Source organism: Ambystoma mexicanum, chromosome 5q (assembly GCF_040938575.1).
Source record: "Ambystoma mexicanum isolate Mex_15411 chromosome 5q, UKY_AmexF1_1, whole genome shotgun sequence".
Taxonomy (NCBI): Eukaryota; Metazoa; Chordata; class Amphibia; order Caudata; family Ambystomatidae; genus Ambystoma; species Ambystoma mexicanum.
Genome location: NC_090933.1, coordinates 82,415,757 through 82,427,876, shown reverse-complemented (window position 1 = coordinate 82,427,876; position 12,120 = coordinate 82,415,757). Strand labels below are relative to the sequence as shown.

General features: G+C 42.2%; 1 protein-coding gene across 1 annotated transcript in view; it reads left to right on the top strand.

Moving 5' to 3' along the window:
* Positions 1–12,120, top strand: part of LOC138497230 (band 4.1-like protein 4B) — a 471,210-nt gene that overhangs the window by 186,813 nt on the left and 272,277 nt on the right. The window lies entirely within an intron of this gene.

Genomic DNA, 12,120 nt, shown 5'->3' with positions numbered 1-12,120 from the left:
AACCAGAAAGGCCTGCCGACATACTTCTGACGGTGTGCTGGAAGACCTCGGCCACCGATGATATTCCAAAATTGAGCCTTTTATCAGAGGCCCTTATGGGTAATGAACATCGTTCTTCTATTTCTTCTTGTACTAATGCTAATCCTACTATGACTCGCTCTAATCCTCTCCCTTCTTCTCTGATTAATTCTGCTTTTCTTTTCTTACCACACTTTTAACTCTTCTCCCTCTAATGCTGTTTTACCTACAACTTTCAAGCATGCTTCTATTCTACCTATTGTGAAGAAACCATCCTTGGAACCTTCCTCTCTAGCAAATGTTTGCTTTATTTCACTCCTAACTTTCCTCTGTAAGCTCTTGGAGCGCATAACCTACAGGCAGGTTTCCCCTCATGTCAATGCTAATGGTCTCTCTATTCACCAATCCAGGTTCACCCATGCCACTCCACTGAGACTTCCCACCTTGCTGTTTCTAACTCTCTCCTCACCGCCCACTAATCTATACTTTCCTCTCTTCTCATACTCTTGGATCTTTCTGCTGCATTTGACACTGTTGATCACATCATTCTCCTTTTTTCTCTTCATCATATGGGATATCAGGGTTCTGTTTTAGAATGGTTCTGCTCTTATCTATCTGCTCGCATTTTCTCTGTCTCCTGGGTTAGCCAATCATCTTCTACCTTCCCTCTTACCCACAGTGTTCCCCAAGGCTCTGTTTTAGTTCCTTTACTCATTGCTCTCTACGCTATCCCACTCGCATCTATTACTTTTGGAGTTGCCCACCATCTTTATGTGGGTGACTGACAGATCTTTCTATCCTTTTCTTCTTTCACTCCTAATCTGCAGTCTACTCTTTCTTCCTGTCTTCTTGCTATCCAATCATGGATGACAACTCATTATCTACATTTGAATCCCTTTAAAACTGAGATTATCTTTTTTCCTGCCTCAACTATTACTCCCCCGCTTTATCCCGCCTCTATTTCCTTTCCTTCTTCATTTGTTGTACCCTCTTACACTGCTCATAATTTGGGTATTACTTTTGATTCTTCCTTTTCTTTCTTTGCACACATTCTGCTATTTCTTAGTCCTGTCCCTTCCAGGTCTATAGTGTTCAGAGGCCATGTCCATTTTTAACTATTCAATCTACTAGGTATTTGCTTTCTTCTCATGTTTTTTCCTGACTCCTCTATTGCTCTTCCATTCCTCTTGTACTCCCTACATAGAGCCTTGCCCCTTCCTGCTCAATTTATAATTCTTCTATTCACCTGCTTCTTCATCTTTCTCCACGCAGATCTATTTCCCCTGCTTTACTCTCTCTTCGTTGGCGCTTGTTGAACTCTTATTTACAGTTAAAATTTCTCTGTTTCGTCTTTAAATGTCTTTATGGTCTCGCCCCATCTTTCTTATCTTGCTTCCTTCTACGTTCCCTCTCCCTCTCTCAGGTGCCAGTCCCAATTTATTTTGACTGTTCCTCGTCCTCCCTGTGCGTCCTCTCGCTTTCGCTATTTTTCTCGACTAACCCCAAACCTCTGGAAAGCTCGCTCTCTATCTCCTCACTCTTTCTCTGTTGTCCCTCTTTTCAAAATCCACCTAAACCAACATCTTCTTTGGACTTGAATGAGCTGTATTTTTGTATTCATTTATCTGCTTCTTGTACTGCTCCTAGTTTTTTCAGTGCTTTTGGTGTAAAGCGCTATACAAATATAATAAAATATAAATTCAAATCATGTAACTGTACTCCGGAAGCAGTACCAGCTGCATTAACATATGGTATATATAACGCTGCACCATGAAGATCAGCCACAACATTAACACTGGTGGGCGTCAAATACCTTTCCAGTTTAATGGCCTTAATCAGGATCCACTTGTCAACTCGGATGCGGACGGACCCCATTTGCGTCGTCTTTGATGCAATCACAATGCTGGACAAACATTGCGTATGGCCAGACACCCTTTCAATTATGTCCTCCTGAACTAATTTATTCAGCGATCCCTCTAAGATGAAACGGTACCCTTTGTGGTTTCAATGCGACTGGCTTTATACTTTAATAAATATGCAAAAGGATAGGTTGTGCATCCAGGCCCCTAACACTCCTGAGAAGTTTTCTGTGTCTTCGACAAGAGACCCACGACTTCCTTATAGACCCCAAATACAAAATTCACCACTTGGAGAGCTTTCGTTGTGTCACACCCCAATAGTATCGTCAATGATTTTTTTATGATGAATAATTATGATGGCGGACAACCAATATCACCAAAGGATCCCCACCAGTATGGTCGAGCTCAAAAACACACTCATGGCAATCACAATTCAAACCATGGCCCCTTTTTGTAAACATTAGGAGACTTTGAACGAGAACATTAAAGATCTAGCTACCCTTTTGGCATTAATCCTTACCAAACAGATACATTTGGAAACTTTCATCACAACAATAGGAAAACGACTGGACCGAGAAGCCGAGTTATCCCATCAATGGCAAACAAGACTGTTCGATATAGCAGCGGCCGACAGAGCGGAAAAAACCCTTCTATCGACCACAATAATGACACTCATGAAGGCACATCCCCTCCTTCCATCTAAGCCCCCTATGCCTATAATATCAGAGAATCTGACACATCAAGATTGCCCCATCACGGCGAAAACTATGCGGAACCTGGACCTCCCAAATAAACCTTCCGACTGCCTCTGTTCAATGCCCAGCCAGCATCCTCTTGCTTGAAATGAATCCAAACTTAAAGGATGTGCCCACCTTTCCCTTATTTACAACTAAAAAATCATGCACAGAAACCTGTCCACCCAAACAACTATCCAAACCTAAAAATAAAAAAACATCGAGTAATAAGCAAACAGGCTCGCAAGCCTTTCTACGCAACATAACGCAGAGTACAGAGCCCGGTCAAATAATTTCTGCCAAAAAAGGCAGAATAAATAAAAGAAAAGAGAAAGTTCTTAAGATATTACCTTGCAACTTCCCTGCACATGTAGAAGCTGACACCCAACCTACATCAAGCACATCAGACATACAAATAGAAAACCTAATTGATTTAACCAGACATATAGACCCTGCTGAGAGTCTGGCGACAACAACATCAAGTGAATCGGTACTCCTAATATTGGATAAATATGTAATGGATCCGGATGAAAACCCAGACAGAATAATGCTCTTGTCCGAAAGCATATCAGATTCACCTTCCTATCTAGGTGATATATCAAACATTTCTGATCTCCCATTGAATTTCTCAGCTGAGCTATAAGGATCTATTGAGGAGCCATCAAGAACCACAAACTCCGAGAGTACTGAGACAGAGGCAACCATTGAATCCCCTTATACCAATTCTCCTGTTCGGGCGCGGGCTGCTCAATCCATGGCCACTCCCATTCGAAATGACCTCCCCCAGTTTGTGGACCCGTGGCTGAAAAAACCGACGCACATGTTACAAATCAGTGGAGCTGATCATAGAACAAAGTCCATCATTCTCAACAGGACAAATCTCGTAATACTGGTTCTTGCGATCCCCAAACTGAAATGCATTAAATCCCATGAAATCAAGACAGTATTTTTCTTGAACGACAATGAATTAAATAACATCCAGATTGAATTATATTCTCAACACACAATGAATCGCATCCTGGAGATGAATCCTTCATTACTATTGTTGGGCTTTGTATGACCACACGATCCCCTCACGCCACGGGAAGCAAAGGGGACCCATATCTCGAATAATTTCCGTTCTGATGATTCAAGATGGGGAAACCAAGGCAGAGTGTCGAGAACAACGGCAAAAAAGAACTCCCAAGAATCAGAAAGAAAATTGGCTGCTCAGACGGTTACCCGTTCCGAGACACCATTTTGGCGAGACTATGAGGATTATTCATCATTACAAGCCCATGATGAAATCGATCATTTATAACCACCAATCTCGCCGAAAATACATACGTGGACCCTGTGCTCGTGGAACACGAGAGAACTCTCTCACCTCTTTGATCGCCCTGTTCCATATTTAGATTCCTGCCAAGTCATCTGTCTCCAGGAGGCTTGGTTAACTAAACCACTGGTCTGTGACGGGTTTATAAGCTTGCTCAACCCAGCAATACAAGGCATACGAGGGAGGGCATCATCTGGGATGCTGACACTCATCCAAATAAATCCCTTTTGGACTATTCTTGAATCTGTAAACATCAACCCCTGGACATAACTCACCTTGTTAAAGATCGGTGACCGAGATTCTCGGAAGCTTCAGCACCGAATGAATACTCTGATCAACAAACTGATTCTAGTGGTAAATCTCTACTGGAACCCGACAGCTATTAATGATACTAACTTTCTAGATGGGGTCTTCATGAATATCGATAAATACATCACGAAATACATGAACACCGAGGTCATCATCTGTGGAGACCTAAATATACATCTTGTTTCGGAACCTGCTCTCTCTTGTTCGACCCCAAATATAACACCAAGAGCGCACCGCTGGTCCAAAAAAACAGATATGAGAAATTCGACATTAACCAAGCATCCTTGTGATGAACACAATTTGCCAATTCCCACCTGGACTGGCCAAAAGACCTCGGCAATCATTGATTATATATACTTATCCCCTACATTGCACAAATTGATACTGGAACACAAAATATATCCAGATACACAGAGCAACCATGCTATGCTTCTTCTCCACAGTGATGTACTAGGAGCACCACGCACAGGAAGATTACCCCCTGAACTGGAACTAACCGGAGCAACTCCAAGACTGAGACTGAGCATAAACCAGCAAATCTCCCTCCCGAGAATTTTCTTGCAAACTCATGGGAGACGAAGAAAAATTGAACTATACCTGGATGTTGACACCGTTTCAGAAAAAAGGCACTAATGTAGAAAAACCCTCTCATCAATACTGACATGGCAAAACAAAAGAGAACCCTTCACCAAAATTTGAGAAAGTGGAGGAAAAATCTCAAATCTGAAACCATGCCCAAAATGAAAAAAGCAAAGCAAGCCTTCAGAAACTGGAAGGAATCTCATTGGATGATCCTCCAACAAAAAGACGCTGAACGGATGCTGCGTACGCTCAAAAATACCAATGTTAGGAATCTATGGAGCCTACCAAACCACAACCCAGGGCAGCAGCACACAATGATCTCCAATGTGACTGAAGAAAAATGGATTTTACATTTCTCTAAATTGTATAAATCAAGGCGCCAACTAGAGAATTTTCAACAAACCCCAAGCTCAAAGCTCTGGACTATCACATGGGAAGAAGATTGTTTCAGCGAGATGATCAAAAGATTAAATGCCTCTAGAGCACCCGGCCCAGATGGCTTGTCTAATGCGATTCTGAAACAGGCCCCCGAGACCTGGGCGAAACTAATGGACCATATTCTTTCGTTAATCAACATCCTAAAAGTCATACCCACAACCTGGACCCACACGCAATATTGGTCCCGATTTACAAGCAAGAGAGCAGAGATGAGCCTGCCAACTTTAGACCCATTGCCCTTTTGGACCCGCTGGGAAAACTATTTGCCTCATATCTTCTCCAAAAACTGACTATGTGGGCCAAAGAAACAAACCGCTTTGACATCCGCCAAACAGGGTTTACATCTAACGTGGGCACAAATGTTAATCTGCTCATACTCAATCTAATAAAGCATGAATCCTTGAGAAATAATTTACAGGTTTACGCAGCTTTCATACATTTTCAACAAGCGTTTGATGCCATAAACAGATCCATACTCTGGCAAAAACTTGAAAACTGGAACTGCCCAGTGGACATCATTGAACCTATCAAGCTGTTGTACTCTAACACCCCTGTCTCCATCCGGCTAACAAAAGAAGGCATCGTCACAAAAGAAATTCGATCTTATAATGGACTTAAACAAGGCTGTCCACTTGCCGCGACACTGTACAACCTATACACTGCAGACTTCATAACTCATATCAAGCTAGACACCCTCAACCCATCTAAACTCAATTCAACACCGATTCCCTACCTCATTTATGCAGATGATATTGTTTTACTGGATAAAACCCCTTCCGGATTGCAAAAGAGTTTGCGCATGATGGAAGAATACATGGCGGCAAATGAACTACAGATAAACATCATAAAAACCAAAATGATGGCACTTACCAAGCCTAGGAAAGAAATTGACGTTCTAGACACATGATCTATGCTTCGGACAACAAATCCCTAGAAGTAGTATCCACCTTCAAGTACTCGGGGATACTTATCAATCAGCAGAAAGCCGAGACAGCTTGGGCGACCTCTCTAGATGACAAGATCTTAAGCCTAGCCAGACAAGGAGCTATGCTATACAGACAATACTGCAAATTTTCTGTAGAACCAATTGTGACATTTTATCGCCAAAAAGTCATCCCGATCTTCACCTATGGGAGTGAAGCGATGGTCATAGCTGCCCAGATTAACTGGAAATCCCTTGAAGCAATATTTTGGCGCAAAATTTTGAAACTTCCTAAAAGCTTTCCCATGGTAAGAATCAGGTTCGAATTGGCAATCCAATCGCTATCCTCAATTGTCCTGTGGAAGCAGATGGACATTCTACGAAAGCTGATGAATTCAGAACCTATTCCAGCAATCCAAGTTCTACGCAAATTGCCATCTGCCATGAACAAGTTTGTGCTGGAAACCTGGAAAACTGGCATACTTCAACAAATAAAAAAACGAGGACATTTCTATTGAAATGCTCATCAATCGACCACGACCGGCAAAGATAAAAATCTAACTAAACGATTGGGCTAAAACCACAGACGACAAACACAAATATGCCATTTACAATGTCCCTTTGACACCAGAGCAATTTACGAACTCGCACAATATTTGATGCAGTTTCCGGACCCTTCTGTGCGTGCAATTTTTAAGAAAATCCATCTGAATATCGTCCCGACCAGACAACGCCTCGCTACCATCCAGAAAATGACGCCTTCTGCAGATTCTGTATGGATGAAAACATCCAAGAGTCCTTGAAACACCTGATAATGGTATGCCCTGCGCTCACCGAAAAGAGAAGACAATTCGGTGACCTATTTAAGATATCCTCACAAGTAGAGGAAGGAGACTCAAGATAGCAAAAGATTCTAAAAGGCAACAACAGAAGATTGACATACACAATAGTTCAATACTTGACTAATATCTTGAATCACTTCATAGTGCCAATTTAATAGGGGTCTCCCTTTTTCAAATTAAGTGATGTTGCATGGTTTTCCGAGACTGTACAAGACCTGACATACTCAGATAAATATAAATGAAAAGTTTAATTGTAAAACGAAATCATTTTAAATAAAAAAAAAATAAAAAGAAATAACTGTGATGTCACAATTTTCTGCACATGTTACATTTTCATCATAAACTGACCTGTTGGAACGGGTTTAGTGCCTCCCAAAGGGTATATTCTGGCTTTTCTGAGTGTCAAGACCATGTCCTTGTGCATTGCACATAAGTGTGAGTAAACCATGAAATTAACAGAAGCGCCGTTGTCAGTCAACACAGGGGTATATCTTTGTCCTGGATTTTCACTATGCGCCGAGACTGTCTCTTGTGCTTTCTTCCGGTGCCCAAGATTGCTTAAATGAAAAAAAAAAAACAGCATCATCATCTTTCTTGGTGGCTGTAAAGTACATTCCTAACCCCTTTACCCACAGCGACCATTGATGGCCTTGACTAGACGGGCACCTTTGACATCAATATCTGCCAACGGAGACATGCCCATGGTCCGCCTCGGGCATGCAACAAACCTATAACCTGCATTATCCTCCTCTCCCATTTTGATTCCTTTCCTCCCTGGTATTCCTTCTGCATGCATCATTTTTTAAGTTTCCTTATTTTGATTTATTTTTACTGCCTGAAGCAGCACCCACCCGCATCAGTTTGACACCCAGAATGGTCACAAGCACTGCCTGATGAGCCACAACCCTTGGACACCCATTTGTGCTTGCTGCAGTAGTACTCCATCAGGTAACTGCACTGGTGCCTTGTCAAACAAGGGGGCTGTGCTCTGACAATGGACTTTGGGCATGGCAAATCAGGGTGCTGCCGGTGTCCAGTGTCGGACTGGGGTATACAATTTTCTCTGGCACCAATGAAAAAGTGGGCCACAGTTTCAAATGGCAATTCATTCCTTTTGGCAGAGACTGTTTGAAATGGTAGTACCTAAATTGTGCATTTCGAAGACTATTCAGCAACATTGGTCAAAACTACTAGCCGCATGGCGAAGTAACTCAATAAACTGGACTATATTGGCCAAAAAAGGGGGCCACTTTGACCCAAAAAACTGGCCCACACTAGTATTTTGTGTTTTTTGGTCCAGGCATTACCCTATTGCCCTGTAGGCTAGTACGAGCCTGCCGGTGACCTGTAGACGAGCCGGTCTGGATGTCGCTCGGATGTCCCTTGCCTCATTGACAATGTTGTGCTGATAATTTAGGCATCACTCGATACCAGCCCTCCATACCGCTTGTAGTAAGCAGTTTGAGTTGCATACTTGCTATTTTCACTAGTCATATAGCTCCCACTTAGAGTAGTATACAGGATTGGGCCTTAGTGTAACTAATATCAGGTTTACTGGCTGCCATATCCTTCTCTTATAATAATAGATGCCAGTGTTTGGCTAATTTCTGGTAAGCAGCTTATGTGTGTATTGTGTGATGAAATGAACTGCCTAATCTTTTTCTTATGTTCCTCTGGTTTAGGTGTCATCAGATCTTTTCTAGTTTTAGAAAGTGCCTTAGTTTTGGCCTATTGGATAGCTGTATATATATATATATATATATATATATATATATATATATCCTCTGATAAAAAATCTGTGATCAGCTCAAACTCGTGAAGTCTTTCTGTCTCTTCACTGCAGTTTATTTGAGCTGAATGAGCCTGGTGAATTGGACTTCATATGCAACTGATAGGTTTTTGAAAAAGTGACCCAGTAAGTCTAAATGTAATGCATGTCTAATGGAGGTATAAAGAGCTCTTACATCAAAGTGTCTAACATAACGTCATTGTGCCATGGCAACCGTTTGTGAAGAAGTGCATAGTATCTCAGATGTAGGAATCTAATTTAAATACCTCTGGTTGTAGATATTGATCTAAACATGTGGAGAACGTCTTTGTAATCCAACCAATACTATGGACTATTGGTCTGAGTGGTGGTAACTGTGTGTGTTCTTTATGGAACTTTGGTAAGAAGTAGATTGTTGGAATGACAGGGCAGTTATTTGGAAGGAATAATTTGTCTTTATCTGCCAGCATACCCTGTTTGTACCACTTAGCTATTAATGTATTAACTGTGGAAATAATGTGTCTTGTTGGATTATTATATAATAAGCAATAACAATATGGCATATTCAGATGTTGTTTGGCCCTTATAATGTCATATGTGTTTTAAGTATCACCATGTTGCCCCCTTAATCACCTCCCTTAATAATAAAGCTACCATCATCATTAAGTGCTTGTAGGGCTTACCATTCATTGTGGTTCAAGTTACATTTTTTGGTTCAAGTTACATTTTTTGTTCCTGCTTTGTCTATTGAATTCATCTTCTCTCAACTATATTTCTTGTGCAACTGCTTTGTAAAAAGTATTAATGAGATTGTCTGATTGTAATTGTGTCAGTGACAGATGAGGTACCCCTCAGCACATTAACCATATAGGATTTTGTGGATAGAAGATACATTTTATTACTGGAGGAAACTATCTGACACAGAAATACTACAAGATGTACAAATTACCTCTGATACTTTGGCCACCACACAAATCAAAGTGACATCGACTTTTGTGGTGGAAGATTGCAAGGAATCAATACAATGGAGCGAGAAGACAAAAATGGGGAGGGGAGGTCTGGGAATTTGTCAGCATGGTATCTACAAGCTTGTGTATTTACATACCTCAGCCAAACATGTGAGCACTATGATGGTTCTAAAATATTGCAACAGCTAGACAAAAACAGACCCTCAGCAGCCACCTTTGCTCGTTAGTGATCACTGATTGGATGAAGAACATGTGACGCTTAATAAATCCCTCCTGTGAGAAACCTGAAGGCACTCTCACACCCAGGGATCTTCTGTTCAGGTGGCCAGGGAAGGGCCGGCACTTTGGATCCCGACCCTGGGGGTGGAGTAGCGAGGGAAGATCACCTGGGCAGAGGGTTCTTGGGGATTGGGGAGAGGGTGCCAGAGGGTTAGATACGGTATCCCCCCTTTCTTGACAGTGACTTACCTTACCCTCCCTCAGCCTTTTATAAGATATTGCTGTCCATAGCCTACTTTTCCCCCGAAAGTCAGACCAGGTACTGAGAAGAAGATACCCCTAAAAGTAATCCAGATTGCCTATAGGAGACACCAGTATAGTACTGGGAGGAAGAAGAGGGAGCCTGAAGGCTATAGAGCTGAAGGTCAGGCATGTCCTGTTAATATGAATGATTGTGGTCAGGCAATTGAGCCTGTGACTTCACACCTGCCGCATGTTAGGGGCTCACAGGTATATAAAAGGTGGAGTCCACAAACAGCAAAGAGAACGAGAAGCCTGTGGAGAGAGAGAGAAGCAGAAAGGCCAGCACAGCCCACGATAAACCAGAGGAGAACAGGCCGCCGAGATGCTGGAGGAAGGCAGAGTATAGTAGAGCGTGACTGCATGGTGAGGGAGCCGTGTCTCCAGGGAGCCCAAGAGCGCAAAGGAAGGGAGCCGGCAATGCAGGCGGTCCCTGGGCTGTGGCCAAGAAGTGCTCCTTCCCCTGACTGGAAGAAACAGTCTAGGGGTGTCTGTGGGACAAGCAGTGAGATCCAGACCGTGCAAATCAAGAAACTGGAAAAGAACCGTTAAGTGACCGGTGAGAGTCAATGAATGAGAGAAACCCGGTGCGCGTATGAAAGTTAGTGAACCTACATTGTATTGGAGTAGTCGTGTGCAGGCAGCATGTTCTCAGAAGCCTCTGATGAAAACCGAATGATGAAATAGAAGAATGCTAGGCTAATGAATAGCAATATTTCTGCGTGTTCATGTCTAAGGAAGTATATGCGTTCAAAAGACTGATCAGTTAAAGGAGCATTCTAAAGCAACGCAAGCTAGTGAAATTGAGAAAGAGTTTTCTGTACGTGAGCAGCCGAGGGGAGCAGCGGAGTGTGAGCAAAATGCTGAATTGAAAGTATAAACTGCATTTGAATCTACCAAAGTGTGAATAATTAAACAACCCAAAGCGCTTCGGCAAGGGCAACTGGTTGCACGACCTGTAGTGGGTGGACCCTGTGGTCTGTCAACTGTACCTAGACCAGGGAGCCCAAACAAATGAAAAGGAACTGGAATGAAAAGGAATTGTAAAAGTAACCTAGAAACGACAGAGAGCAGTATATTGGTTGTAAATCAGTGCAACAAGCTTGGGAAAGAGAAACTTAAGCTCCTTCTGAACACAGTGAGATTATTTGTGAATCAAGACTACAAGCTTGGGCAAGGAAGTCCTGAGCTTCTTGGGAACATTATCTTTGGAACTTTGTTTGTTGTGTACCAGCATGTGCAGTTTAGGGAAGAGTCCTGAGCCGTTTTGGAACATTGTTTTGTGAAGTAATGCTTGAAGCTTGGGGAAGGGAATCCTGAGCTTCTTGGACATTGTTTCTGCGGATCCATGCTTGAGGCTTGGGGAAGGGAACCCCAAGCTTCTTTGGAACTTTGTTTAGGTGAGCCAATACCTGCATCTTGGAGGAAGGGCCCTGAGCTACTTTGGAACCTTGTATTGTGAATCAGTATTTGAAGCTTGGGGAAGGGAATCCTGAGTTTCTGGAGAACATTATCTTTGGAACTGTATCCTGAACATGGGGAAGGGAGCTAGATATTGCTCCAGACTTTAACTTGGAGACTATTTTGAGTTAGAATATCCCTGCACTACATTAAGGTATTAGACAAGAGGGCAAGCATAGGTTTTGATACAGACAAACTTTTGATCTGGATTTACGGACATATACTTTCCTTAGTTTCTTTTAGTAGGGCAATCCCCACCATATTTATAGGGCAAGTTAGGTATTACAACAATCTTGTTGTTTAAATAAAGGTTTTCAAAACTGTTACATCTGTTGTCTGTGTCATCCCTTGATACCATGTCTGACTTACACTCTAAAAATAAAAT